The sequence below is a fragment of the Ranitomeya variabilis genome, chromosome 6, assembly GCF_051348905.1.
Source record: "Ranitomeya variabilis isolate aRanVar5 chromosome 6, aRanVar5.hap1, whole genome shotgun sequence".
Classification (NCBI taxonomy): domain Eukaryota; kingdom Metazoa; phylum Chordata; class Amphibia; order Anura; family Dendrobatidae; genus Ranitomeya; species Ranitomeya variabilis.
This window is the reverse complement of record NC_135237.1, coordinates 326,556,544-326,581,778: the sequence shown is the minus strand read 5'-3', so window position 1 is coordinate 326,581,778 and position 25,235 is coordinate 326,556,544. Positions and strand designations below refer to the sequence as shown.

Below are 25,235 nucleotides of genomic sequence, written 5' to 3'. Positions count from 1 at the left end.
GACCTAACGACCCAGGTGAGCATACAAGGGATGATAGACATACCCAGAGTAAAAACACTAGTAGCCACTAGAGGGAGCCAAAAGGTAAATTCACAACAGTACCCCCCCCCTTAGTGAGGGGTCACCGAACCCTCACCAAGACCACCAGGGCGATCAGGATGAGCGGCGTGAAAGGCGCGAACTAAATCGGCCGCATGCACATCAGAGGCGACCACCCAGGAATTATCCTCCTGACCATAGCCCTTCCACTTGACCAGGTACTGAAGCCTCCGCCTGGAGAGACGAGAATCTAAGATCTTCTCCACCACGTACTCCAACTCGCCCTCAACCAACACCGGAGCAGGAGGCTCAGCAGAAGGAACCACAGGCACAACGTACCGCCGCAACAAGGACCTATGAAATACGTTGTGAATGGCAAACGACACCGGAAGATCCAGGCGAAAGGATACAGGATTAAGGATCTCCAATATCTTGTAAGGACCAATGAATCGAGGCTTAAATTTGGGAGAGGAGACCTTCATAGGAACAAATCGAGAAGACAGCCATACCAAATCCCCAACACGAAGTCGGGGACCCACACCGCGGCGGCGATTGGCAAAACGCTGAGCCTTCTCCTGTGACAACTTCAAGTTGTCCACCACATGATTCCAGATCCGCTGCAACCTATCCACCACAGAATCCACTCCAGGACAGTCAGAAGGCTCCACATGTCCCGAGGAAAAACGAGGATGGAAACCGGAGTTGCAGAAAAATGGCGAAACCAAGGTGGCAGAACTAGCCCGATTATTAAGGGCAAATTCAGCCAACGGCAAGAAGGTCACCCAATCATCCTGATCAGAAGAGACAAAACACCTCAAATACGCCTCCAGAGTCTGATTAGTTCGTTCCGTTTGTCCGTTAGTCTGTGGATGAAAAGCGGACGAAAACGACAAATCAATGCCCATCCTACCACAAAAGGATCGCCAGAACCTGGAAACAAACTGGGATCCTCTGTCCGACACAATATTCTCAGGAATGCCGTGCAAACTAACCACGTTCTGGAAGAACACAGGAACCAGATCAGAAGAGGAGGGCAGCTTAGGCAAAGGAACCAGATGGACCATCTTGGAGAAACGATCACATATCACCCAGATGACAGACATGCCTTTAGACACCGGGAGATCCGAAATGAAATCCATAGAGATGTGTGTCCAAGGTCTCTTCGGGACAGGCAAGGGCAAGAGCAACCCGCTGGCACGAGAACAGCAAGGCTTAGCTCGAGCACAAGTACCGCAGGACTGCACAAATGACCGCACATCCCTTGACAAGGAAGGCCACCAAAAGGACCTGGCCACCAGATCTCTGGTGCCAAAAATTCCCGGGTGCCCTGCCAACACTGAGGAATGAACCTCGGAAATGACTCTGCTGGTCCATTTAGCAGGCACAAACAATCTGTCAGGTGGACAAGAGTCAGGCCTATCAGCCTGAAATCTCTGCAACACACGTCGCAGATCTGGAGAAATCGCTGACAAGATAACTCCTTCCTTAAGAATACCCTCAGGTTCAGCGACTCCAGGAGCATCAGGCACAAAGCTCCTAGACAGAGCATCGGCCTTCACATTCTTAGAACCTGGTAAATACGAGACCACAAAGTCAAAACGGGAGAAAAACAATGACCAGCGGGCCTGTCTAGGATTCAGGCGTTTAGCAGACTCGAGATACATCAAATTTTTGTGATCAGTCAAGACCACCACCCGATGCTTAGCACCCTCGAGCCAATGACGCCACTCCTCAAATGCCCACTTCATGGCCAATAACTCCCGATTGCCCACATCATAATTTCGCTCTGCCGGCGAAAACTTCCTAGAGAAAAAGGCACAAGGTCTCATAGTAGAGCAACCAGGGCCTCTCTGCGACAAAACGGCCCCTGCCCCAATCTCCGAAGCATCCACCTCAACCTGAAAGGGAAGTGAGACATCAGGCTGGCACAAAACAGGCGCCGAAGTAAACCGGCGTTTCAACTCCTGGAAAGCCTCCACGGCAGCAGGAGCCCAGTTAGCTACATCAGAGCCTTTCTTGGTCATATCCGTCAGCGGTTTAACAACGCTAGAGAAATTTGCGATAAAACGACGGTAGAAGTTAGCAAAACCCAAGAACTTCTGAAGACTCTTAACTGACGAGGGTTGAGTCCAATCATGAATAGCTCGGACCTTGACTGGATCCATCTCCACAGCAGAAGGGGAAAAAATGAACCCCAAAAAGGGAACCTTCTGTACACCAAAGAGACACTTTGAGCTTTTTACAAACAAAGAATTTTCACGCAAAATCTCAAAAACCATCCTGACCTGCTCCACATGCGAGTTCCAATCATCAGAAAAAACCAGAATATCATCCAGATAAACAATCAAAAATTTATCCAGATACTTCCGGAAAATGTCATGCATGAAGGACTGGAAAACTGAAGGTGCATTAGAGAGCCCAAATGGCATCACCAAATACTCAAAATGACCTTCGGGCGTATTAAACGCAGTTTTCCATTCATCTCCCTGCTTAATGCGCACAAGGTTGAACGCACCACGAAGGTCTATCTTGGTGAACCACTTGGCACCTTTAATCCGGGCAAACAAATCTGACAACAATGGCAAAGGATACTGAAATTTGACAGTGATCTTATTTAAAAGCCGATAGTCAATACAAGGCCTCAAAGATCCGTCCTTTTTGGCCACAAAAAAGAATCCCGCACCAAGAGGGGAAGAAGAAGGACGGATATGCCCCTTCTCAAGAGACTCCTTGATATATGAACGCATCGCGGTATGTTCAGGTACCGACAGATTAAACAGTCTCCCCTTAGGAAACTTACTGCCAGGGATCAAATCTATTGCACAGTCACATTCCCTATGAGGAGGCAGTGCACTGGACTTAGACTCGCTGAAGACATCCTGATAATCAGACAAATATGCCGGAACTTCCGAAGGCGTAGAAGAAGCAATAGACAAGGGCAGGGAATCTCCATGAATTCCATGGCAGCCCCAACTTGACACTGACATAGCCTTCCAGTCCAAGACTGGATTATGGGTCTGTAACCATGGCAAACCCAAAACAACCAAATCATGCATTTTATGCAGAACAAGAAAACGTATTACCTCCCGATGTTCGGGAGTCATGCACATGGTAACCTGTGTCCAAAACTGCGGTTTATTTTTTGCCAATGGCGTAGAATCAATACCCCTAAGAGGGATAGGATTTTCCAATGGCTCAAGAACAAATCCGCAGCGCTTGGCAAATGACAGATCCATAAGGCTCAGGGCCGCACCTGAGTCCACAAACGCCATGACAGGATACGATGACAGTGAGCAAATCAAAGTTACAGATAGAATAAATTTAGGTTGCAAATTACCAATGACGACCGGACTAACAACCTTAGTAAGACGTTTAGAGCATGCTGAGATAACATGTGTAGAATCACCACAGTAGTAACACAAGCCATTCTGGCGTCTATGAATTTTCCGCTCATTTCTAGTCAGGATTCTATCACATTGCATTAATTCAGGTGCCTGTTCAGACAATACCATGAGGGAATTTGCGGTTTTGCGCTCCCGCAACCGCCGGTCGATTTGAATAGCCAGGGCCATAGAATCATTCAGACCTGTGGGAATGGGAAAACCCACCATCACATTCTTAATGGCTTCAGAAAGACCATTTCTAAAATTTGCAGCCAATGCACACTCGTTCCACTGGGTCAGCACGGACCATTTCCGAAATTTTTGGCAATACACTTCAGCCTCGTCCTGGCCCTGAGACATAGCCAGCAAGGCTTTTTCTGCCTGAATCTCAAGATTGGGTTCCTCATAAAGCAAACCGAGCGCCAGAAAAAACGCATCAATATCAGCCAATGCCGGATCTCCTGGCGCCAGCGAGAAAGCCCAATCCTGAGAGTCGCCCCGTAAAAAAGAAATAACAATCTTCACTTGCTGAGCGGAGTCTCCAGAGGAACAGGGTCTCAGGGACAAAAACAATTTACAATTATTCCTGAAATTTCTAAACTTAAATCGGTCTCCGGAAAACAGTTCAGGAATCGGTATCTTAGGTTCTGACATAGGATTTCTGGTAACATAATCTTGTATGCCCTGCACACGAGCAGCAAGCTGGTCCACACTTGTAATCAAGGTCTGAACATTCATGTCTGCAGCAATCACAAGCCACTCAGAGGTAAAGGGGAAAAGAAAAAAAAAAAATGAGAGAGAGAAAAAAAAACCTCAGAACTTTCTTTCTTATAATCCCGCTTCTGCAATGCATTTAACATTTAATACTGGCCTGGCAAACTGTTATGACCCCAATGGCGAGGGTCTCAGAGATATCAGCAAGTCTGCGAAGTACAAAAATCCAGCTCATAGGGCAGTGGTAACTGGGTTGACCATATATCTACTCCTAACGCCAACACTAGAAGTAGCCGGGGAACATGCCTACGTTGGTCGCTAGATGTCTCGCACCAGCCGGAGGACTAACTACCCCTAGAAGAGGAAAACAAAGACCTCTCTTGCCTCCAGAGAATAGACCCCAAAAGTTGGATACAAGCCCCCCACAAATAATAACGGTGAGGTAAGAGGAAATGACAAACACAGAGATGAACTAGGTTTAGCAAAGAGAGGCCCACTCACTAATAGCAGAATGTAGTAAGATAACTTATATGGTCAACAAAAACCCTACAAAAATCCACACTGGAGATTCAAGAACCCCCGAACCGTCTAACGGCCCGGGGGGAGAACTCCAGCCTCCCTAGAGCTTCCAGCAAGGATAGGATACAGATTATGTACAAGCTGGACAAAAATGCAAACAAAAACAATAGCAAAAAGCAAGAAAGCAGACTTAGCTTAATCAAGCAGGAACCAGGATCAGTAGACAAGAGCACTACAGATTAGCTCTGATATCAACGTTGCCAGGCATTGAACTGAAGGTCCAGGGAGCTAATATAGCAACACCCCTGACCTAACGACCCAGGTGAGCATACAAGGGATGATAGACATACCCAGAGTAAAAACACTAGTAGCCACTAGAGGGAGCCAAAAGGTAAATTCACAACAGGTCCCTGTCAGGGGTGGGATCCTGACAGAGGCCTGGCTACAAGAAGGAACGTAACGGGACCGTGACTGCTCAGCATAGCGGCGGTGCCCAAGGAAGGATTAGAAGCGAGATAGATTGTGCTGAGTGAGAAACGAGATCAAAGCAAGAAGGAGAATACCAGTAGGAGTCGTGCTGTAAGACCGAGGCAACATCCTACTGAGGCGCACAACCGGCGGCCGGAACGCCGAGGGAGTATTACAATATTCAGCTTCAGGCAATACTCTAAACCAACGGCAGGACAGTCAGTCTAAGGCGGGCTGTCTCACCCAAATCACCTATGCAGTCTTGGGGGGCAACTTGTGGAGAGGGGCGACTCTAGGGTCCCGGAAGAGCTCCGAGCCTACCCGTCATACGGGTGCCGTCCTAACCGCAACATCAGGGAGGGACGGAGGATTAGCAGAACATCATCTAATCGAGTTGTGAGGGAACTTAAGAAACAGACACAACAGTTGTGGGGACTTTCCGTAAGCACAGCAGGGAAGGACCGCAACACCTAGCGCTAGAAGGAAGGCACAGATTTCCACCTGTTAAGAGAACTCTGGAGGTGCCATTGGACCGGCCGGACTTGCGCAGCCTGGTTATCCGGATTCCGGACTGAGGACCCGGAGATCTTCAGTAAAGAGGTAAAGAGACTGCAACCTGGTGTCCTCGTTATTTACTGCGACCGGCACTTCATAACTACACCACCATCACCATCTACATCCGTCACTTCATAAACTGTGCGCCCCTCGGCAGGGTCACGGACCGGGGCCTAGCCACCGTGACAACCCCAGAGCAGAGACTCAGAGGCCCGGTACCGGGTACCCCTCGGCCCTGCGGCATTGGGGGCGCTGCATGTGCAGTTCCAGAGGATGGGGATATTCAGGAGAAATCTTGGAGGCGGTTGTGTGAGGAACGAATAAGTGTGGAGGAGAGTAGGAGGTCTTGGGAGGATCGAAGATTGTGTGAGGGAAGATATTGGAAGATTAGTTCAGAGATATAGGGAGGGGAAAGGTTGTGGATGGCTTTGTAGATCATTGTTAGTAGCTTGAACTGGATTCGTTGGGGAATTGGGAGCCAGTGGAAGGATTTGCAGAGGGGAGAAGCAGGGGAGTAGCTAGGAGAGAGGTGGATTAGCCAGGCAGCAGAGTTGAGGACAGACTGGAGCGGTGCAAGAGAGTTAGCGGGGAGGCCACAGAGGAGGGTGTTGCAGTAATCGAGGCAGGAGATGATGAGGGCATGCACAAGAGATTTAGTAGATTGTGGGCTGAGGAAGGGACGGATTCTGGCAATATTTTTGAGTTGGAAGCGACAGGAGGTGGCAAGAGTTTGGACGTGCGGCTTGAATGACAGGGCAGAGTCGAGAGTTACCCCGAGGCAGTGGATTTCAGGTGCAGGAGAGAGCGTGATGCCGTTTACCATAATAGATAGATCAGGTAGGGGGGATATCTGAGATGGGGGAAAGATGATGAGTTCGGTTTTGTCTACATTGAGTTTTAGAAAGCGAGAGTTCAAGAAGGAGGATATGGCTGATACACGCTTTGATTCTGGACAGCAGAGAGGTGACATCTGGGCCAGAGAGGTAGATCTGAGTGTCGTACACATACAGGTGGTACTGGAAGCCATGGGAGTTTATAAGTTGTCCTAGGTCAAGGGTATACACTCCCTGACAGAAGTTATGTCGCTTATCCATGTTATGTAAATAAAAGCTTATAACCTGACGTTAAATTCATCCATTGGTTGTATAAATTATTCTTTTGAAAGCTGAAACCCTCCGAAATGTGGTTTAGGTTAAGAAAGTAAATTGGCATCAATGCAGAAATATTGATCAGTTAATGGACACAGAATGGTCAGATTTTGTCAAGACAAAAGTTTTGTCGCCTGGTCATATAATGCATCCAATCCTAGTTTACATCCTCACCTGTCCTCAGTAAATGATCGGTTAATTAGTGTGTGTGTATAAAAAGAAATTCAGCACCCCAGACCTTCACTTGAACTGCAACTTGAGCTCTGACAACATGCCAAAAATCCCCCCTTTGACCAAAGCCTGGATTATCAAGAGGCTGAAAACCAGATCCACTGCAGAGGTGGCTGGCACCTTTAATATGTCTCAGCGTCAAGTACACAGAATTAAAAAAGATTTGAAGAGTCTGGGGATGTGTTTGACAAGCCCAGGTCCGGCAGACCGGCAAGACAACTGCTCAGGAGGAACGTTTGTTGGTTAGAAAATCCAAAGCAAGCCCCTCTTCCACTGCAACAGAGCTCCAACAGGCCTGGTCACCTCAAGTCCCTGTGTCAACTAGAACAGTTTGTAGAATTCTGTCTCCAAATGGCCTCCATGGTCGAATCAGTGCCCAGAAGCCAGAACTAAACAAAAGACAAATAAAAAACCGTGTGGCATTTGCAAAGTCTCACAGCCTGCTAAACAGATGGATGCTGGAAAAGTGGCAGATGGTGGATTTCTCTGATGAATCTTCAGTAGAATTACACCACAGCCACTGCAAATACTGCAGGAGACCTACTGGAGCCCGTATGGATCCAAAATACACCCAGAAAACAGTTAAAGTTGGTGGTGGAAATATCATGGTCTGGGGTTACATTCAGTGTGCAAAACATTTGCAAGGTGGAAGGCAATATCAGTAGCCTAAAATATCAAGAAGTATTAGCTACCGCTTATATTCCAAATCATAAAAGAGGTCAAATTCTGCAGCAGGATGGTGCTCCATCTCATACATCCATCTCTACAGCAAAGTTCCTCCAGGCAAAAAAGATCAAGGTGCTCAAGGAATGAACATCATTGAGCATGTTTGTGGTAGGATGAAAGAGGAAGCTTGGAAGACAAAACCAAAGAATCTAGATGAACTCTGGGAGGCATGTAAGACTGCATTCTTTGCTATTCCTGATGACTTCATTAATAAATTGTATTAATCATTGTTGAACCGCATGGATGCAGTCCTTCAAGCTCATGGAAGTCACACAAAATATTAAATATGACTCTAATAGCACCACATCTTCATTCACCAATGTTATGCAACATATATTTGTATTTTAAGTTAATTATTTGTTTGAATATCGCATTACTTTCTGTGGGCGACAAAACTTTTGTCTTGCCAAAATCTGACCATTCTGTGTCCATTAACTGATCAATATTTCTGCATTGATGCCAATTTATTTTCTTAACCTAAACCACATTTCGGAGGGTTTCAGCTTTCAAAAGAATAATTTATACAACCAATGGATGAATTTAACGTCAGGTTATAAGCTTTTATTTACATAACATGGATAAGCGACATAACTTCTGTCAAGGAGTGTAGATGGAAAAAAGTAGGGGCCCTAGGACAGAGCCTTGAGGGACTCCAACAGAGAGAGGGCGGGATGAGGAGGTAGTGTGGGAGTGGAAAACACTAAATGTACGGTTGGAAAGGTATGAAGCAATCCAGGACAGGGCAAGGCTTTTGATGCCAAGGGAAGAAAGAATCTGTAGCAGTAGGCAGTGGTCGACTGTGTCAAAAGCAGAGGATAGGTCAAGAAGGAGGAGGATGGAGAACTGTCTGTTAGCTTTGGCTGCGAGTAAGTCATTAGTAATTTTGGTCAGAGCAGTTTCGGTGGAGTGGTGGGGGCGGAAGCCAGATTGGAGGTTGTCAAGAAGAGAGTTAGATGAGAGGTGGGAGGAAAGATGAGCATAGACATGCTGCTCAAGGAGTTTATAAGCAAACAGGAGCAGTGATATGGGGCGATAGCTGGCATAGCAGTGGTCAACGTTAGCTTTTTTGAGGATGGGTGTGATGGTGGCATGTTTGAAAGCAGAGGGGAAGGTATCCATAGCCTAAGGTGTGTGATCCTTATGAGTGATAGACAGTATTAGTATTTTCCGGGACTCATCGCCCGTGTATTCAGTGAGTAGCCTGAGTCAGTGTGTGATTTATGCTCCCATCACAGCATAGGACAGAGGTTGAATGCTGGACTGAGAGTGGGGAGATAGATTAACCCTTGCAGGCACAACCTCAAGTCACGTGCTGAGAGCGAGTACATGACGAATTAGTGGCAGCATGGAGTGGGATTCGTGACAATTGGATTGTTGGAGGCCACCATGGCCCTTGCTATCTGGGTGGATAGACCCCTCAGGGAGAGACATACACTAAATCTACCCCCTATGTGTCTTTTCTAGGGAGGACACACTTAAGCAGATGGACTAACCAATGCAGGCAGGAGGAGTCTCTTCTCAGACTAGGCTGCCTGCGGTTCACTGTGGGATGGGGCATGTTTTTTCTGTGGTCTGGCTGATCATTTCGTCAATGTATGCCCAGCTCGTGTCAAAGTATGTACACCATCTCAAAAGCCGCATCCCCTTGGTTGCTTGGAGGGAGGCTGTTGTGAATTTACCTTTTGGCTCCCTCTAGTGGCTACTAGTGATTTGACTCTGGGTATGTCATTCATCCCTTGTATGCTCACCTGGGTCGTTAGGTCAGGGGTGTTGCTATATAAGCTCCCTGGACCTTCAGTTCAATGCCTGGCAACGTTTATATCAGAGCTAATCTGTAGTACTCTTGTCTACTGATCCTGGTTCCTGTTTGATTAAGCTAAGTCTACTTCCTTGCTTTTTGCTATTTGTTTTGGTTTGCATTTTTGTCCAGCTTGTATATAATCTGTTTCCTGACCTTGCTGGAAGCTCTAGGGTGGCTGGTGTTCTCCCCCCGGGCCGTTAGACGGTTCGGGGGTTCTTGAATCTCCAGCGTGGATTTTGATAGGGTTTTTGTTGACCATATAAGTTATCTTACTACATTCTGCTATTAGTAAGTGGGCCTCTCTATGCTAAAACCTAGTTCATCTCTGTGTTTGTCATTTCCTCTTACCTCACCGTTATTATTTGTGGGGGGCTACTATCCTACTTTTGGGGTCTATTCTCTGGAGGCAAGAGAGGTCTTTGTTTTCCTCTTCTAGGGGTAGTTAGTCCTCCGGCTGGCGCGAGACATCTAGCGACCAACGTAGGCATGTTCCCCGGCTACTGCTAGTGTTGGCGTTAGGAGTAGATATATGGTCAACCCAGTTACCACTGCCCTATGAGCTGGATTTTTGTACGTCGCAGACTTACTTGTTTCTCTGAGACCCTCGCCATTGGGGTCATAACAGTTTGCCAGGCCTGTATTAAATGTTAAATGCATTGCAGAAGCGGGATTATAAGAAAGAAAGTTCTGAGTTTTTTTTTCTCTCTCTCATTTTTTTTTTCTTTTCCCCTTTACCTCTGAGTGGCTTGTGTTTGCTGCAGACATGAATGTCCAGACCTTGATTACAAGTGTGGACCAGCTTGCTGCTCGTGTGCAGGGCATACAAGATTATGTTATCAGAAGTCCTATGTCAGAACCTAAGATACCGATTCCTGAACCGTTTTCCGGAGACCGATTTAAATTTAGAAATTTCAGGAATAATTGTAAATTGTTTTTGTCCCTGAAACCCTGTTCATCTGGAGACTCCGCTCAGCAAGTAAAAATTGTTATTTCTTTTTTACGGGGCGACCCTCAGGATTGGGCCTTCTCGCTGGCGCCAGGAGATCCGGCATTGGCTGACATTGATGCGTTTTTTCTGGCGCTCGGTTTGCTTTATGAGGAACCCAATCTTGAGATTCAGGCAGAAAAGGCCTTGCTGGCTATGTCTCAGGGCCAGGACGAGGCTGAAGTGTATTGCCAAAAATTTCGGAAATGGTCCGTGCTGACCCAGTGGAACGAGTGTGCATTGGCTGCTAATTTTAGAAATGGCCTTTCTGAAGCCATTAAGAATGTGATGGTGGGTTTTCCCATTCCCACAGGTCTGAATGATTCTATGGCCCTGGCTATTCAAATCGACCGGCGGTTGCGGGAGCGCAAAACCGCTAATTCCCTCATGGTGTTGTCTGAACAGACACCTGATTTAATGCAATGTGATAGAATCCTGACTAGAAATGAGCGGAAAATTCATAGACGCCAGAATGGCTTGTGTTACTACTGTGGTGATTCTACACATGTTATCTCAGCATGCTCTAAACGTCTTACTAAGGTTGTTAGTCCGGTCGCCATTGGTAATTTGCAACCTAAATTTATTCTATCTGTAACTTTGATTTGCTCACTGTCATCGTATCCTGTCATGGCGTTTGTGGACTCGGGTGCTGCCCTGAGCCTTATGGATCTGTCATTTGCCAAGCGCTGCGGATTTGTTCTTGAGCCATTGGAAAATCCTATCCCTCTTAGGGGTATTGATTCTACGCCATTGGCAAAAAATAAACCGCAGTTTTGGACACAGGTTACCATGTGCATGACTCCCGAACATCGGGAGGTAATACGTTTTCTTGTTCTGCATAAAATGCATGATTTGGTTGTTTTGGGTTTGCCATGGTTACAGACCCATAATCCAGTCTTGGACTGGAAGGCTATGTCAGTGTCAAGTTGGGGCTGCCATGGAATTCATGGAGATTCCCTGCCCTTGTCTATTGCTTCTTCTACGCCTTCGGAAGTTCCGGCTTATTTGTCTGATTATCAGGATGTCTTCAGCGAGTCTAAGTCCAGTGCACTGCCTCCTCATAGGGAATGTGACTGTGCAATAGATTTGATTCCTGGCAGTAAGTTTCCTAAGGGGAGACTGTTTAATCTGTCGGTACCTGAACATACCGCGATGCGTTCATATATCAAGGAGTCTCTTGAGAAGGGGCATATCCGTCCTTCTTCTTCCCCTCTTGGTGCGGGATTCTTTTTTGTGGCCAAAAAGGACGGATCTTTGAGGCCTTGTATTGACTATCGGCTTTTAAATAAGATCACTGTCAAATTTCAGTATCCTTTGCCGCTGTTGTCAGATTTGTTTGCCCGGATTAAAGGTGCCAAGTGGTTCACCAAGATAGACCTTCGTGGTGCGTACAACCTTGTGCGCATTAGGCAGGGCGATGAATGGAAAACCGCATTCAATACGCCCGAAGGTCATTTTGAGTACTTGGTGATGCCATTCGGTCTCTCTAATGCACCTTCAGTTTTTCAGTCCTTCATGCATGACATTTTCCGGAAGTATCTGGATAAATTTTTGATTGTTTATCTGGATGATATTCTGTTTTTTTCTGATGATTGGGACTCGCATGTGGAGCAGGTCAGGATGGTTTTTGAGATTCTGCGTGAAAATTCTTTGTTTGTAAAAGGCTCAAAGTGTCTCTTTGGTGTACAGAAGGTTCCCTTTTTGGGGTTCATTTTTTCCCCTTCTGCTGTGGAGATGGATCCAGTCAAGGTCCGAGCTATTCATGATTGGACTCAACCCTCGTCAGTTAAGAGTCTTCAGAAGTTCTTGGGTTTTGCTAACTTCTACTGTCGTTTTATCGCAAATTTCTCTAGCGTTGTTAAACCGCTGACGGATATGACCAAGAAAGGCTCTGATGTAGCTAACTGGGCTCCTGCTGCCGTGGAGGCTTTCCAGGAGTTAAAACGCCGGTTTACTTCGGCGCCTGTTTTGTGCCAGCCTGACATCTCACTTCCCTTTCAGGTTGAGGTGGATGCTTCGGAGATTGGGGCAGGGGCCGTTTTGTCGCAGAGAGGCCCTGGTTGCTCTACTATGAGACCTTGTGCCTTTTTCTCTAGGAAGTTTTCGCCGGCAGAACGAAATTATGATGTGGGCAATCGGGAGTTGTTGGCCATGAAGTGGGCATTTGAGGAGTGGCGTCATTGGCTCGAGGGTGCTAAGCATCGTGTGGTGGTCTTGACTGATCACAAAAATCTGATGTATCTCGAGTCTGCTAAACGCCTGAATCCTAGACAGGCCCGCTGGTCATTGTTTTTCTCCCAATTTGACTTTGTGGTCTCGTATTTACCAGGTTCTAAGAATGTGAAGGCCGATGCTCTGTCTAGGAGCTTTGTGCCTGATGCTCCTGGAGTCGCTGAACCTGTGGGTATTCTTAAGGAAGGAGTTATCGTGTCTTCTATTTCTCCAGATCTGCGACGTGTGTTGCAGAGATTTCAGGCTGGTAGGCCTGACTCTTGTCCACCTGACAGATTGTTTGTGCCTGCTAGATGGACCAGCAGAGTCATTTCCGAGGTTCATTCCTCGGTGTTGGCAGGGCACCCGGGAATTTTTGGCACCAGAGATCTGGTGGCCAGGTCCTTTTGGTGGCCTTCCTTGTCAAGGGATGTGCAGTCATTTGTACAGTCCTGTGGTACTTGTGCTCGAGCTAAGCCTTGCTGCTCTCGTGCCAGCGGGTTGCTCTTGCCCTTGCCTGTCCCGAAGAGACCTTGGACACACATCTCTATGGATTTCATTTCTGATCTTCCGGTGTCTCAGGGCATGTCTGTCATCTGGGTGATATGTGATCGTTTCTCCAAGATGGTCCATTTGGTTCCTTTGCCTAAGCTGCCCTCCTCTTCTGATCTGGTTCCTGTGTTCTTCCAGAACGTGGTTCGTTTGCACGGCATTCCTGAGAATATTGTGTCGGACAGAGGATCCCAGTTTGTTTCCAGGTTCTGGCGATCCTTTTGTGGTAGGATGGGCATTGAGTTGTCGTTTTCATCCGCTTTCCATCCCCAGACTAACGGACAAACGGAGCGAACTAATCAGACTCTGGAGGCTTATTTGAGGTGTTTTGTCTCTTCTGATCAGGATGATTGGGTGACCTTCTTGCCGTTGGCTGAATTTGCCCTTAATAATCGGGCTAGTTCCGCCACCTTGGTTTCGCCATTTTTCTGCAACTCTGGTTTCCATCCTCGTTTTTCCTCGGGACATGTGGAGCCTTCTGACTGTCCTGGGGTGGATTCCATGGTGGATAGGTTGCAGCCGATCTGGGGGCATGTGGTGGACAACTTGAAGTTGTCACAGGAGAAGGCTCAGCGTTTTGCCAACCGCCGCCGCGGTGTGGGTCCCCGACTTCGCGTTGGGGATTTGGTATGGCTGTCTTCTCGATTTGTTCCTATGAAGGTCTCCTCTCCCAAATTTAAGCCTCGCTTCATTGGTCCTTACAAGATATTGGAAATCATTAATCCTGTATCCTTTCGCCTGGATCTTCCGGTGTCGTTTGCCATCCACAACGTATTTCATAGGTCCTTGTTGCGGCGGTACGTTGTGCCTGTGGTTCCTTCTGCTGAGCCTCCTGCTCCGGTGTTGGTTGAGGGCGAGCTGGAGTACGTGGTGGAGAAGATCTTAGATTCTCGTCTCTCCAGGCGGAGGCTTCAGTACCTGGTCAAGTGGAAGGGCTATGGTCAGGAGGATAATTCCTGGGTGGTCGCCTCTGATGTGCATGCGGCCGATTTAGTTCGTGCCTTTCACGCCGCTCATCCTGATCGCCCTGGTGGTCTTGGTGAGGGTTCGGTGACCCCTCACTAAGGGGGGGGTACTGTTGTGAATTTACCTTTTGGCTCCCTCTAGTGGCTACTAGTGATTTGACTCTGGGTATGTCATTCATCCCTTGTATGCTCACCTGGGTCGTTAGGTCAGGGGTGTTGCTATATAAGCTCCCTGGACCTTCAGTTCAATGCCTGGCAACGTTTATATCAGAGCTAATCTGTAGTGCTCTTGTCTACTGATCCTGGTTCCTGTTTGATTAAGCTAAGTCTACTTCCTTGCTTTTTGCTATTTGTTTTGGTTTGCATTTTTGTCCAGCTTGTATATAATCTGTTTCCTGACCTTGCTGGAAGCTCTAGGGTGGCTGGTGTTCTCCCCCCGGGCCGTTAGACGGTTCGGGGGTTCTTGAATCTCCAGCGTGGATTTTGATAGGGTTTTTGTTGACCATATAAGTTATCTTACTACATTCTGCTATTAGTAAGTGGGCCTCTCTATGCTAAAACCTAGTTCATCTCTGTGTTTGTCATTTCCTCTTACCTCACCGTTATTATTTGTGGGGGGCTACTATCCTACTTTTGGGGTCTATTCTCTGGAGGCAAGAGAGGTCTTTGTTTTCCTCTTCTAGGGGTAGTTAGTCCTCCGGCTGGCGCGAGACATCTAGCGACCAACGTAGGCATGTTCCCCGGCTACTGCTAGTGTTGGCGTTAGGAGTAGATATATGGTCAACCCAGTTACCACTGCCCTATGAGCTGGATTTTTGTACGTCGCAGACTTACTTGTTTCTCTGAGACCCTCGCCATTGGGGTCATAACAGAGGCGACCAGGGTGAGTATATTTCCTCCATCTTTTCATCCCAGTGTACCATTCCTGCTGAAGCGGTGGTTGGCGAGGTTACTGAGACTATACCGGTGCTTGTGGATAGTGGAGCTGGAGTCAATTTGGTGGATTCTTGCTTTGTCCAGACCAGTGGTCTGATGAGTTGGATGCTGGCGAGACCTATTAGCGTTCAGGCAATTGACTCTGTTCCTCTCAGCCAGGGGAGGGTGGTCCAAGTCATAGATAATATTAACCTGCGTATAGGGACTCTTCATGAGGAGTCCCTGTCATGCTATGTCTTGGAGGGTGTGCCAAATCCCATCATCTTAGGTCTTCCTTGGTTGAAGAAACAATCCAGTCATAAATTGGTGGTTCAGGGAAGTAGTCAGTTGGGACCAGTCGTGTAATGACTGCTGCCTGGGAGCTACGATCTCTGCCATTCTTCTCCAACCTACCCCTTATTCTCTTGTGGGGGCAGCTGAGGTGCTGCCAGGGAGTAGGGGCAAGACTCAATCCTTGCCTTAACCCTGAGTCTTGGCGTCCTCTCAGGAGGAGTGATCAGGGGAGGGTGGTGGTTCCCTCTGTATGTAGCGAGGGTATGAGTTTGGTGACACAGGGGGACGCCTCTGTTGTCAGTTCCTCAAAGAGTTCACCATCCTTTGACAAACGCATGCGTGGAAATAAATGTGCAGGTCCGGACCTGTGTGTGAGTGAGTACATATGGGTGTCCAGTCCACCAAAAACATCAGGTGGAAGTATGCTTCTGGGACCTGGAATTTTAGGATGATAGGGCCATATCAGCTGTCGGTCATTCTCAGCCCGGGGACTTTCCAGCTGGAGTTACCCCCAGTAATGCATGTTCACGATGTATTCCACAGGTCGGCGCTCTGGAGGTTTGTTGCGCCTCCAGAGTCTACGTTATTGCCATCTCCATTGGCCTGCGTTTGCCGTAAACCTGAGGATCAGGTGACTGCAGAGGTGAACCCTAGTGGATCAAGGCGTCCTCACTGTATGTCGTTTCCGGTGAGGTCCGGTGTTGAGGGTCCAGAGGACCCTCATTGAAAGAGGGATACTGTCACGATCCATTTTTGGATGCATGGCAGCTCTATTTCCACTTTGATTTAAATGTAGCTTTTTTCCTTTCAGGCCATGAGAGGTTAATGTCAATTTCACTTGATGGCAGTGTACTGCAATTGCAGAGTTGCTTGGTCAGCTGATGTGGGTGGTGACCTAAATAGTCACCTGATGCATCAGCTGACTGTTGGTGATAGAGCAATCTATGTTGACCAAGCCTGGATTAAGAAGCTCACTGGCTGCAGTGGTGAATCAGCTGGTTTTGTGGAGTTCGTGGTCTGGGTGCCTTTCTTCTGCTGTGCAGTGCTTTGCAGCAGAGAAGGCTTTTAAGCTAAGTTTGGTGTTTTTTTCCTGTCTATCTCATGTTGGTCACTGTCCCCTGTGTTGTTCCATCTGCAGTGTTGAGGCTAGCACCCCTGCCGGCCAGTGCTCTAGCCAGGGCAATGCTAGGTGACAGCAATGGACGAGGTTCCTAATGGCGGTGGGGGGAAGGACCCACTTAGGGTATTAGTGGAGTGCAGGGACAGGCTCAGGTTTGAGCTCAGGAGGTGTTCATCCCTCATTCCCTATCGGTAGGGCCTTCATCTCCCCATTTTCACCAACTTGTGTGTGCATAGTGCCGTCTGCTGACTGACCCTCCATTGGGTTGTTACATTTCGTGACACCGGGTTTAATTTTGTGGTCACTTACCATCCTGGGATTAAAAACATCAAAGATGATGCTTTGTCTCGGAGTTTCAATGGAAGTGAAAGTACTGATGATGCTGTGCCTATTTTACAAAAAAAGGTGGTCATCTCCACAGTGTGTTCTGAACTTGAGGGTGAGGTATTTAAGGCTCAAGGGGACGTCCCTGCTAGTCCTTTAGGGAAATTGTTCATACCTGTACTTCTGCATCTTAAAATTTTAGAGGTACATCATAGCTCGGCTCTGGTTGGTCATCCAGGTGGTAAAGCGACCTTGGACCTCTTTACTTGTTGATTCTTGTGGCCAAAGTTGCGTAAAGATGTAATTGACTTTGTGTTCTCTTGTAGATATGTATCTTGCAAGATATGTTGCGCCTGTGGTACCATCACCTCTCCCACCGACACAATTATTATTGGTGGCAATTTAGAATTTCAGGTAATGAGAATCGTTGATTCCCGCAAGGTTCACCACTCTGTGCAGTACCTGGAGCATTGGAAGTGATATAGTCCTAAGGAGAGGATGTGGGTGCCGGCATCGGAAGTTAATGCCGATAGGTTAATACGGTCTTTTCATTTGGCCCATCCAGGTAAGCCTGCCCTCAAGGGTCCTGTGGCCCCTCATTGAAGGGGGAGTACTGTCACAAGTGTGTCACATCCTCCTGGGAGATCTGAGGTTAGGCGATCTTTACGTACTGTGAATCACAGATCTTCCATTTAGTGTATTTTGTTCCTCATATTAAATGGACTTCGTTTCCTTTGGTGCTGAAGAGGTTAATGACTCTTTGTATGCTGCTTAAGGTACCTTCACACGAAGCGACGCTGCAGCGATAGCGACAACGATGCCGATCGCTGCAGCGTCGCTGTTTGATCGCTGGAGAGCTGTCACACAGACCGCTCTCCAGCGACCAACGATGCCGAGGTCCCCGGGTAACCAGGGTAAACATCGGGTTGCTAAGCGCAGGGCCGCGCTTAGTAACCCGATGTTTACCCTGGTTACCAGCGTAAAAGTAAAAAAAACAAACAGTACATACTCACCTGCGCGTCCCCCAGCGTCCGCTTCCTGACACTGACTGAGCTCTTGCCCTAACAGCACAGCGGTGACGTCACCGCTGTGCTTTCACTTTCACTTTAGGGCCGGCGCTCAGTAAGTGTCAGGAAGCAGACGCTGGGGGACGCGCAGGTGAGCATGTACTGTTTGTTTTTTTTACTTTTACGCTGGTAACCAGGGTAAACATCGGGTTACTAAGCGCGGCCCTGCGCTTGGTAACCCGATGTTTACCCTGGTTACCAGTGTAAAACATCGCTGGTATCGTTGCTTTTGCTTTCAAACACAACGATACACAGCGATCGGACGACCAAATAAAGTTCTGGACTTTATTCAGCGACCAGCGACATCACAGCAGGATCCTGATCGCTGCTGCGTGTTAAACGAAACGATATCGCTAGCCAGGACGCTGCAACGTCACGGATCGCTAGCGATGTCGTTTTGTGTGAAGGTACCTTTAGAGACATGCAGCTCCATCTCACAGCTGCTCTTGACCTGCTTGTTTTCTCTTTCTATAAATCCTGGCCAGACCTTCTCATCTCTGCTTGTGAAAGTTTTGCTTCCTGGCTTGCTGGAATTGGTGTGCAAAAGTTGAAGTTTGTAGTTGCTGCTGGAGATTGTTGCTATTTTTTGGGTGTATGCTTTCTCCTTTATCCTATTTCAATTTGGTTTGTACCATCCTATCCTTTCTTATATTTCTCTCTACTAGGGGTGGTCATGGAGCGCCCCAGTGGGCAAGGGGTACTCAGTACCGGGTCCTTCGGTTCTCAAGGGGGATGTCAGGGTGGCTGACCCAGTCCGTGGCCCTCGGAGGGTCCATATTAAAGAGAAAGGTCTTTAAAGGGGAAATGTTCATGATGCCACCTGTGGTATTCGGTCAGGGTGACCGACGCTGCTTTAAGGGGTCCGCGGGGGTGATGTTATGGCAGCTAGATGGTATACCTTCCCACAGGTGAAGTATATCCCCAGCGTTTCCCAGTGTGTAGATGGTAGATGGTGAGAGGCGCAGTGAAGAACGAGGACACAAGGTTGCAGTCGCTTTTCCTTTACTGATGGCTTCAGCATCCACAGTCCAGAGTACGAGACCACAGGGCAGGCAGATTTCGGCCGGTTTGGAGGCAAATCCAGAGTCCCCTTATCCAGGTGGAAATCAGTAGCCTTCCTCTAGCGCCTTCGTGTTGTAGTACCTTATTGCTGAGCCTCTCATAAGGTCCTCACAGATGTTGTAGATGTTATGTCTCTCTCTCTGTCCCCCAGATGGATAGGACAACCCGTATGACCGGTGGCTTGAGGCTTTTTACAGGGATTCTATCATGCCCCGGCCTCTCGTGGGTACCACCTTGCCTCCTGGCTCTGGGGCGGATCAGTAACATGAAATTAGCTGTCCTGCTGGTCTCTGGAGCAAGGCATAAAGGACTGTTGCTCCCTCGGTGTTCCGGCTACCGGGATCCTGCGCCTCAGAAGGAGGCAGCCTGTGCAGGGCAGAACTCCTTCTGGTATCCACTCCTTTGCTATGACTTCTTTCTCACCTTCTCTACAATACAGTTCTCCTTGGTGTCTGTTCTTAGGAACTGCCGCACTTAGGGCAGGCGCAGCTCTGTGACCTTCTGTCTAGGCCTCTGACAGGCTCCCACCCCTGTCAGGGACCAACTACCTGAGCGGAGCTCAGACAGCAACTGCCTAACTTCCTCTCCAGACCACTAGTTTTACCTAAATGTGAAGAGTACCCTAATAAATAGGAGCATAGCTCCCCCTGGTGGACTGGAGTATGAAATGTGTTGTATGTTTGTTATACCTGGTAAAGATATCTCCTTCATTGCCTCCAAATGTAACATCACTCCCCCTAGAGTAGAATGATATCACTGCAACGACCAGGACCCTGGGGCGCTGCACACCCCCCCCGTTAAATCCAGTACTCCCGGACTGGGAAAAGAAAACAACAATACTTTAGTAAAAAGACATACAATTTTTAAAATGCTATGAAACAAATTGATGTAAACTGTGCTTCCCTTTATGGGAGGTGAGGACACTTGAACAATGCAAACAAAAACACATTTACATTTTGCGCGTGACTTTAAGTCAAGTAGAAAACAGTTATTAACTAGCTATGAAACACAATTACCCTTACAGGTATGCTATCTCAAAACCTTTAAAGTGCAACTCAACATTTTTATTTATTCTTTTCTAAGTGCAAAATTTCAACCAACCCCCATGGGTTTACTTTATTCAGCTGCAGATAAATCTATCAACCCCCACGGGTTCACTGCATTTTCCTTCAATTTTATTCAAAGTGCATCATATCAGACTATCTAATTTTAACTCTATAATATCAGCTACATTCTATCGGCTATGTAAACTTAATTCTATCTATTATATTAACTCTTTCAAATGCTACAGTCAAACATTCCCTTTAAGGGCTAACTCAAGTCTGTCCTGAGGTAGTGCAATTATTCTACACTCAATATTCAAGTCAATTTAGCAACACGAGCGGCATGATGCGAGGGACCCATTACGAACCCCCAACGTTGGTCTTGGGAGGGCTACAAGACGTGTATCCTGACCCAGAATTCTGCCACACCAACGGGTTTTTCTTCAGGTCGCTGAAAAACAAAAGCAGTTCTTACAACAAGATTAGTAGCAGTCTCCATTCGAGGCTGTCTCTGTAAAAGCCTCCATTGTAAAACCAGTAGAAAGCACCTTTAAGAAGGTGTAAACTATTTACAAGACAGTTTGTGAACCATTCACTGTCCATGTGTAATACTATTGTAGGAACTCCAGGATTCTGATAGCGTGGGGCAATGAACAGATAGAGACAGGTTTCTTTAGTGCAAATAGTGTATTTTTACAACAGCAATAACACCCAAAACAATATACTGATAACCCACAGTGTCCTGGAATGAAACAAGTCCTTGAACATATACAGCAAATCGGCAGAGTTCTTAAGGCAGAGTCCTCAGCAAGGTGATCAAAAGGTGAGTGTGACAGGTGACGTGGTGCAGATCCAAATACTGTCGGTGCAGAAAGAGTCAAATCCAGGTATGAAGTAATTACAGGGAAGTCCAGAACAAGTCCACAAGTTCATCCCAGGTGTGGCATGAACACCGTAAGTCCAGAAACTAGTTCACAAGTTGATCCCAGACGTGGCATAAATACGGGTAAGTTCAGAAACAAGTTCACATAAGTATTATACTGGTGTTGTTTCCAACAGCTCCCACCGAGGGGAGTAAATGAAGGATTCAGTAGCAACACACAGTCCAGAAACAAAGTCCAAAAACAAAGTTCTAAAAACACAGTTCTTACCAGAAGGAATGAACCAAGGGTTAAGTTCCAAGTCAGCAGACTAATGATAACATAGAGAGTGTATCTTACATATGCAGGGAATGTCTAGAGCCAGAAATAGAGACACACTCAGAACTAGCAGCTGAACTGAAGGAGAACAGAATCAGAATACTCCAGCAAAGAGGCTGACACCTGACCCGGGTTTTAAACAAACGAACAGGAAGTAGGGCAGACAAAAACAGCAAACTCCATCTTAACAAAGGGCAAAATCATTCACAAGGTGACTTGGAAAACCCGGAATACTGACACCATGATTCAAGTGTTCTTTAAATGGAACGTAACTTGTGCAAACTGAGGAACCCATTAAACGTGGGACCCCTTTAAGGAATAACCCTGGACAGGTTTAAACTTGGAAAATAGCAGCAAAAAGGACGTTTAAGAACTATTTACAGTCAGTGTTCCTGTTTGCGGTTTCGTATTATAGCAATTTCCAAGGCACCAGCCGGCATCGAACACTTCCTGGCCTGGGAAGATGGGTGCCCGGATCTTCTTCTGGCTCCAAGTAAACGTCATGGGTTTGCCTCTCATGTATTGTCAAGTCATTAGCTGCTATCAAAGTTTGTGTAGCTTGAGTACGAATGTCAGCTTTAGCATTGGCCACAGCAGCAGGTCCAGTAGTGGTAATTATGCACACAGAGGAGCTGCTGGTTCAGAGACTACAGGGGTAGTGTTGTTAGTCTTAGTTTTGGCAGCAGGTGGTGCTACTGCAGGTTCACATCGCATAACGTTCTTGGCATACCAACCTTGCTCACTCCAGTGGCGGGTATAGGTCACATTATCCCCTCTGCACAAGTTTCGATTAGGGTGGCCGTCCCAGAAATGGGCTTCCACGTTATAGCTGGTAACAAAGACTTCTGTTCACAGTCCCAGCTCCTGGATGAAGGCCCAACCCCTTTTTGGGTGAAAGGCTATTACTGTCCCCCGCATTGCTGGATGCAGTTTACGGTGTTTGGTCTTCTAGGTCGGCATTTTACATGGAGCGCCCTGCTCCTTTCGGTCCTTCCAGTGCGAGAGCAGGCATTGCTTATACTCCTCCCAGGTGAGGACTGCAATATAGGACCTGTTCAACCCATCTCACGGGGCGTCCCAGCGAAAGATCACTCCTTCAGGGCTCACGTCCAGCGGTATGCCCTCGGTCACTAGGAGCGGGAGTGGTGTCCCGTCAGTGGTGCGGGGAGTCGCTGGAACTGGAGCGACGGCTGGTGTCTGGGCGAGGAGTGGTCACTGAAGCGGAATCAGCTGCAGGGGGAAGAGCGGTCGCTGGAGCAGGATTGGTCACTGGGGCAGGGGCATTTTCTGTACCTGCATCTGATGTGGTTCCACCGATGCTGGTCCGCTCTGCTGATGAGGACGCTGGAGTCTGCTGCTGCCCGGACCGCGATTCTTCCAGTGCGATCTTCCTGCACAGGGCTGACTTCCATTTCTTCACTGCTGTCGGCTCTGCGTCCGGGAGTTGTTGGCTCAGCTTCTCTGCTGGCGACTCCAGGAAGTCCACATCCTCCAGCGGCGGCAGGCCCGGGGACTCCTCTGGTGGCTCGAGACGATCCTCGGTCACTTCGTCGTCGTTCAGGTACCCGCTGGTTGCCATCCCTGCTTCTGGGTCTACTGTCGCACATGCACGCTGCTCCTCCATTTCCTGGGGGCGGGACTCCTCCTTCTTGTTCCCGCCATTGCAAATAAGGGGGCGGACCTCCTTGGCTGCTGGGCACGTCTTCATCTCTTTTGGTGCCGATTTGGTAGTCTCCTCCCATGTTGGCACGCCCTTCTTCTCTCCTGCGCTCCTCGTGGCGCTGTTATGGCGGCGGTTTTGGTGGGAATTTTGGCGGTCTTTTGCAATACACAGTCCTTCAGCAAATCACAGTTCAAGCACGATTCTGGCACAGTTCTTAGGCGCACATGACCCGATTTTTATGGCTTAAGTAGATCCTGTTCGTGACGCCAAAAGGTTTGAGCACCCCCGTCGGCAAGGGGTACTCGGTACCGGGTCCTTCGGTTCTCAAGGGGGATGTCACGGTGGCTGACCCGGTCCGTGGCCCTCGGGAGGTCCGTATTAAAGGGAAAGGTCTTTAAAGGGGAAATGTTCGTGACGCCACCTGTGGTATTCGGTCAGGGTGACAGACGCTGCTTTAAGGGGTCCGCTGGGGTGATGTTATGGCAGCTAGATGGTATACCTTCCCACAGGTGAAGTATATCCCCAGGGCTTCCCAGTGTGTAGATGGTGGATGGTGAGAGGCGCAGTGAAGAATGAGGACACAAGGTTGCAGTCTCTTTACCTTTACTGATGGCTTCAGCATCCACTGTCCAGAGTACGAGACCACAGGGCAGACAGAGTCTGGCCGGTTTGGAGGCAAATCCAGAGTCCCCTTATCCAGGTGGAAATCAGTAGTCTTCCTCTAGAGCCTTGGTGTTGTAGTACCTTATTGCTGAGCCTCTCATAAGGTCCTCACAGATGTTATGTCTCTCTCTCTGTCCCCCAGATGGATAGGATTACCCATATGACCAGTGGCTTGAGGCTTTTTACAGGGACTCTATCATGCCCCGGCCTCTCGTGGGTGCCACCTTGCCTCCTGGGTATGGGGCGGATCAGTAACATGATATTAGCTGTCCTGCTGGTCTCTAGAGCAAGGCATAAAGGACAGTTGCTCACTCGGTGTTCCAGCTACCGGGATCCTGCGCCTAAGAAGGAGGCAGCCTGTGCAGGGCAGAACTCCTCCTGGTATCCACTCCTTTGCTATGACTTCTTTCTCACTCTGTTGGGGGTCGAGTTCCCGCCTCTGCACAGGGGGAATCTCAGGCCATCTCCGCTGCGGTCTCCCATTCTTCTCCTGCCGCAGTGGAGCCTGCTCATTGGAGACGTCGGTCCCAGCGTCTCGCTCAGTCTGACTCTGTGCAAAAGGTTACTGCTGCTTTTCCAGCTTCTGCCATTGACGCCAGTGCTGGGCAGCGGCGAGCAGATGCTTTTGGGACTAAGTCCTGTTTTTACCCTTCTGAGCATGCCCAGGGTAAGATCTCTCATTGGAGACCGAGGGTCACATGCTTAGATACTGCAGCAAAACCCATTGGTTCTCCAGAAAGGTCCTGAAGGTGCTCAGGCTCTGTGGCAGCCTCTCATTGGTCCCTCTAGGAAGGTCCTGTACTTGCTGCAGCTATAAAAGGTTCGCATGGCCGCACGGCTATGCGCTAGTATCAATCCAAGTATGTGCTTTGCGCCAGTGTGGTTATGTGTGAATGTATTCAGGGACCCGGCTGACATAAGCCCCTAGAATACCCGCAACTCCGGTGACGAGATTGTATGAATGTATTCAGGGACCTGGCTGAAATAAGCCCCTAGAATACCGGCACCTCCGGTGAGGAGATTGCGTGTTTGCATAACCACTGACTGCTATCAGTTTAGCAGTAAGCTTGTGCTCCTGTGAGGCTAACAGGGCGAAGTGCTTTTTTTCACGGCTACTCTGTGAAGTAACAGAGCTAGTCTATACCGCCAAACAGTGCCACCATTCACTAGCAGCAGGTTCCTTCTGCACGGTGGACCCCGGGCTGCGAACGCACCAATTATAATAAACATCTATATTTACTCGGTGCGTTCCGCTAGCCCTAACACACCCTCTCTACAATACAGTTCTCCTTGGTGTCCGTTCTTAGGAACTGCCGCACTTAGGGCAGGCGCAGCTCTGTGACCTTCTGTCTAGGCCTCTGACAGGCTCCCACCCCTGTCACGGACCAACTACCTGAGCAGAGCTCAGAGAGCAACTGCCTAACTTTCTCTCCAGACCACTAGTTTTACCTAGGTGTGAAGAGTGCCCTAATAAATAGGAGCATAGCTCCTCCTGGTGGACTGGAGTATGAAATGTGTTGTATGTTTGTGATACCTGGTAAAGAGATCTCCTTCATTGTCTCCAAACATAACATCACTCCCCCCTAGA

At 48.2% G+C, this 25,235-nt stretch overlaps 1 protein-coding gene across 1 annotated transcript in view; it reads right to left on the bottom strand.

The window, feature by feature from the left end:
* Nucleotides 1-21,518, bottom strand: part of NQO2 (N-ribosyldihydronicotinamide:quinone dehydrogenase 2) — a 162,089-nt gene extending 140,571 nt beyond the window's left edge. The window contains exon 1 of the mRNA XM_077269785.1: nucleotides 21,274-21,518. The gene's annotated coding sequence lies outside the window, so the exon portion shown is untranslated. The remainder of the gene's footprint in view (nucleotides 1-21,273) is intronic.
* Between the last annotated feature and the right edge of the window lie 3,717 nt (nucleotides 21,519-25,235).